This window comes from Elephantulus edwardii, unplaced genomic scaffold (genome assembly GCF_000299155.1).
Source record: "Elephantulus edwardii isolate Elephantulus edwardi_28Jun2011 unplaced genomic scaffold, EleEdw1.0 scaffold00097, whole genome shotgun sequence".
In the NCBI taxonomy this organism is placed as follows: Eukaryota; Metazoa; Chordata; class Mammalia; order Macroscelidea; family Macroscelididae; genus Elephantulus; species Elephantulus edwardii.
Genome location: NW_006399847.1, coordinates 1616004 through 1621898, shown reverse-complemented (window position 1 = coordinate 1621898; position 5895 = coordinate 1616004). Strand labels below are relative to the sequence as shown.

General features: G+C 42.7%; 1 pseudogene; it reads left to right on the top strand.

The window, feature by feature from the left end:
- Positions 1-1525: 1525 nt before the first annotated feature.
- LOC102849504 lies at positions 1526-2600 on the top strand (annotated as a pseudogene).
- Positions 2601-5895: the final 3295 nt, after the last annotated feature.

The window sequence follows — 5895 nt, the reverse complement described above, 5'->3', positions numbered from 1 at the left end:
ATATCCCATAAAGAACAGCACTCTCCAAACCTTCACCTCTCTGCTGGTTCATATGAACCATTGGCTTTTGAGAGAAAGACGGACAATCTCCTACCATGCAATTTTCACATTCAGAAAACCAGCTGGAGGTTCAGGTATGTAAGGGTTGGTTCCAATTCAATGGCCTTGAGAAAGGGAATGGATAATTTATTTAGAAACTCATTGCCTACCTAACCTAACACATACACTCTGTAGAAAATTCGTGCAGGCTCTTCTGAAAAGAAGAAATGGAATAGAACATTAAAACACACACAACCAAAAATAGTGCTAACCCAAACAGAGTCACTGGTAAATTCTACCAAATATCCCAAAAAGAGCTGCCACTACTGCTACTCAAATTACTCCAGAACATAGAAAATGAAAGAGTAATCCTAAACTCAGCCTATGTAGCAAGCATAACCCTGATATCAAACTCAAAAACAAAAAGAAGAAAAGTATAGATGAATTATCTCTCATGAACAGAAATACAAAAATTCTTAGCAAATTGTCTGAGAGCTGGACAATAAATAAGGATGACAGAAAAAGAATTGATGCCTTTGAGTTGTGGTGTTGGAAAAGAGCACTGAACATCCCATGGATGGCCAAGAAAACAAACATATGTCTTGGAGAAGGGGCAGCCGGAGTGCTCTTTGGAGGCAGGAAAGGTGAGACTTCACCTCACATATTTGGGCATGTTTCCAGGAGGGGCTATCCCTTGGAGAAGGACATCATGCTGGAAAGGGTGAAGGGTCAGTGAAGGAGAGGACGACTCTCAACCAGGTGGATTGATATGGTGACTGCTGCAAGGGGCTCTTGTGTGTCAGGAAGTGTGAGGATGGTGCAGGACAGAACAGGGTTCAGATCTTTTATTACGGGGTTGCTATGAGTCACATGTGATGACACCTTACAACAACAACAATTAAAATAATATGCGTAAAACCAACAACCAACATTATTTTCAATGGAAAGGGCTTTAAAGCTTTACAAATGAGAACCAGTCAAGGAAACTCTCTACCATGACTCCTATTCAATATTGTAATATTGTATTAGAAGTCCTATCCAGAGCAGCAAGGTAAGAAAATGAAATAAAAGGTATCCAATTTATCAAAGAGGAAGTAAAACTATATTTGCAAATGAAAAAATCCTATATAAAGAAAATTCTGAAGACTCAGCAAGAAAAATACAAGATCTAATTATTGATTCAGCAAACTGACAGGATATAATGTTAACACATAAAAAACAGTGATTCCTTTGTTGTAATAAATAGAACTAAAAAAAATAATAAGGAAAGCAATACTATTCACAATAGACATCCAAAAGATGAGCTATTAAGGGATACACCAAACAAAGAGAAAGAAGAAATCAAACCAGAGATGCAAAGATCTATACAAAGAGAATTATAAAATACCGCTTAGGCAGAACCTGGAGCTGGGAAGACTGGCGCGTTCCTGCCTGCCTGCAGCCCCCCACATCCATGAGTGCCCAGGAAATCACCACCGAGAACATCATGCCCTACCCATATCCAGCGCTGACCCCGGAGCAGAAGAAGGAACTCTCTGACATCGCTCATCGCATCATTGCATCCTGGTCGCAGATGAGTCCACCTTAAGCAATGCCAAGCGCCTGCAGTCCATTGGAACCGAGAACACCGAGGAGATCTGACCGACCGGCGCTTCTACCGCCAGCTCCTGCTGACCGCCGCCGACCGCCCAAACCCCTGCATCGAGGGTGTCATCCTCTTCCATGAGACCCTCTACCAGAAGGCGGATGATTGGCATTCCTTCCCCCCAAGTCACCACTAAGGGTGGTGGTGTGTGTGGGCATGAAGGTAGACAAGGGCATGATACCCCTGGCAGGAACTAAGGATGAGACCTCCCCCAAGGGCTGGATGGGCTGTGCCAGCGCTGTTCCCAGTATAAAAAGGATGGAGATGACTTTGCCAAGTGGTGCTGTGTGCTGAAGATTGGAGAACACACCCCCTCAGCCCTTGCCATCATGGAAAATGCCAACGTGCTGGCCGGTTTCGCAGCATCTACCAGCAGAATGGGATTGTGCCCATTGTGGAGCCTGAGATCCTCCCTGATGGTGACCATGACCTGAAGCGCTGTCAGTATGTAACTGAGAATGTGCTGGTTGCCTTCTACATAAGGCTCTGAGAGACCACCACATCTATTTGGCAGGCACTTTGCTGAAGCCTAACATGGTAACCCCAGGCCATGCCTGCACACAGAAGTCTTCTCATGAGGAGATTGCCATGGTAACTGTTACAGCACAGTGGCCCCTGCTGTTACTGGGATCACCTTCCTGTCTGGAGGCCAGAGTGAGGAGAGGGCATCCATCAACCTCAATGCCATCAATAAATGTCCCCTGCTGAAGCCATGGGCCCTGACCTCCTATGGCCAAACCCTGAAGGCCTCTGCATTGAAGGCCTGGGATGGGAAGAAGGGGGCCCAGGAGGAATATATCAAGCGAGCCTTGGCCAATAACCTCACCTGCCAAGAAAAGTATACCCCAAGAGGTCAGGCCAGGGCTGCAGCCAGAGAGTCCCTTCCCTCTTTGTCTCTAACCATGCCTACTACTAAGTGGAGGTGTTCTAAGGCCGCCCCCTCCCCAGTGCCCTCTTAGACTTAACACTTGAGAAGAAGGGCCTCATCTGGGGCTTCAGGCTGCTCCTTCCCCTCACTCTTGCTGCCCTTGTGATATTGGTGTTTGGTGGTGTCTCTGTTTGCTAACTCCATCCATCACCTTTTCCAATCCACTGCCAATGAACAACTATTTAAGGGGGGGAAAATACTACTCAGAGAAATCTAAAGAGAGTCATATAAATGGAAAAATATACCATGCTCCTAGATCCAATGACTTAACATTATTAAATATCAATTATACCAAAAAGCTATCTATATTTACAATGCAGTCCTGATCTAGACACCACAATCATTTTTTAAAAAGACAGAAAAAGTGATCACCAACTTTATCTGATAAGGAAAGAACTATTGATTGTTGTTTTGTTGTTGTTGTGTACCGTTGGGTCAGAAGAGACCCACCGCTCACCCTCTGGTGAGTTTTCAGAGGCAGTTACTCACGTGAGAGGAGATCATGCATCCTTCTTTCACGAAGTGGCTAGTGGATTTGAACTGTGTACCTTTGGGATTGCAGCCCACCTCTTGTCACTAGGACAGAGCATCATTGAAAAAGAGGTAGACTCTCAACAAGATAGATTGACACAGTGACCACAATGACCACAACACAGGACTTGAACATGGTGGAGATCATGAGGATGATGAAGGTAAAGTTTTGATCTGTTGTTCATAGGGTATCTATGAGTAGTAGACACATGGATACCTATTAGGAACACTGAGGAAGAAAAGCATAGCAGAGGCTGTATACTGCCTGATCTTAAAAACCACACAACCACAGTAATCAAAACTGCTCGATACTGATACAGCAACAGATACACATACCAATGGACTGGAAATGGGATCCCAGAAATAAATTCATCCAACTATGGATGGCTGATCTTTGACAAGGAGACAAAATCTATTTAGTGGACAAAAAAAATTATTTTGTTTACAAATGTTGGTGGCAAAAATGAATATATATTTGTAGAAAATGGAAACGAAACTCATACTTCAGACTATACAAAAACTAATTCAAGATGGATCAAGGACATAGGCTTAAAACCTAAAGCTATAAAGGTAATCAAAGGGAAAACTTAGAGGCCCTAATCAATGCATAAAGGCTATAAAATAAAATTAAAATTATGCAATCAACATAAGATAAACTAGATGATTAGGAAATTCTAAAAATTAAATCCTTACTCTAAAGCACACAGTTCAAATTCATCATCTGCTCTGCAAGAGAAGGATGGGTAATATCCCCTCATGTGATTCGCTGCCTCTGAAAACTCACAGGAGGGTCAACTATGACTAGATTCACACCCAATGACAAATACCATATACTTAACATATATCAAAATGCTTCTCCAAAAGTGTAAAAGAAAAGTCGACAGACTAGGTAAAATATTTGGAAATAACACTTCTGCTCTGAAATGTACAGAAATAATTCATAGAAAATCCCAATACTGCAACAAGAAAAGGGAGAGAAGAAATGAATAGGCACTTCCCTAAGGAAATAGCCAGCAAATACTTGAAGAGATGCTTAAGATCATTACCTCTTCCTGTTGTTAGGTGCTGTTGAGTCAACTACAATTCATAGCAACCCTATGAATAATGATTCTGAATCTTACCTTATACTGTGCTATACTCATCATCTCTAATATACCTGAGCCAGCCCATTGCTTCAGTCACTGCATGTCAACCCATCTCATTGAGGGTCTTTCTCTCTTTTGCTGGCTCTACACTTTACAAGCATGATGGCACAGAATAGGGCATGATGCAGGTATGTTGTTCATAGAGTCACTATGAGTTGTACTTGACAGCACCAAACAACAACAACAACAGTAACAACATGGCCAAAGACTATGAGGCAAAGTTTTGCCATCCTTGCCTCCACGGAGCACTCTGATTACACTTTTGCCAAGACATACCTGTTCTTTTGTCCATGGATTTCTAGTACTCTTCTCCAGCAACACAACTCAAAGGCATTGATGGTTCTTCTGTCATCCTTATTCATTGTCCAGTTCTCTGATGCATAGCGTGTAATTGGAAAGAGTATCACTTGAATCAGGCACATCTTAGTTTTTAAAAAGACATCATTGTTTTTCAGAACTCTGGAGAGATCCCTGACAGCAGACTTTCCCAGTACTTTAACACAGAGAATAATGGGAATCCCAGAACACTCAATTGTGCTTATGGGAAATCTGTACTTGGACCAGGAAGTAGTCATCAGAACAGAGCAAGGAAACACTACATGATTTAAAATAGAGAAGGGTATACTCCAGGGATGTGTCCTGTCTCCATACCTTTTCAATCTATATGTGGATCAGATCATTCAGGAGGCTGGGCTCTATAAGGAGGAATGTGGAATCAGGATTGGAGGAAGATTCATCAACAGTCTGCGTTATGCACATAACACAACCCTGTCTGCTGAAACTGAGGAGGATCTGAAGTGCTTGCTGCAGAAAGTCAAGGACTGCAGCCTTCAATATAGATTGAAGCTCAACATCAAGGGGAAAAAAAGATTCTCACTACTGGGCCATTGGCAGCATCATGATAGACAGTGAAGAGACTGAGATTGTTAACAGCTTTTGTTTGCTTGGCTCCACAATCAACACTCTTGGTACCAGCAACCAGGAAATCAAAAGATGAGTTGCATTGGGAAAGTCTGCTGTCAAAAACATCTCTTTAAAAAAAACAATTAAAAAAATTTTTAAAAACACCAACCCATCTCTAGAATACTGAAGAGCAACAAAGTCAGTCTGGAGACTAAGGTGTACCCGATCCAGGCCATAGACTTCAAAACTACATGCTGTGCATCAGAAAGCTGGACAATGACTAGGAATGATAGAAAAATTGATGCCTTTGAGCTGTGGTGCTGGAGAAGAGTATTGTATATACCAGGGAATGCTAGGAGAACAAACAGATTCATCCTAGGAGTGGGAAAACAGGCTGCTCCTTGGAGGCAAGCATTCTGAAGCTCTGTCTGACATAGTTTAGGTGTGTTGCAAGGAGGGACCAGTCCTTGGGGAGGGACATTATGCTTGAGAGTGTGGAGGGACAGCTCAAGAGAGGAAGACCCTCAATGAGATGGACTGATTCAGTGATTGGGGTAATGGTGATAGGTATGTCAAGACAGAGCAAGGTTCAGAGCTGTTATACAGAGGTTTGCTATGAGTCACAGGCAACTTGATGGCACATAACAACAACGACAACAGCAACAATATGCCTCCAAATCTCCTGACTGCAGGTACCAAGTATG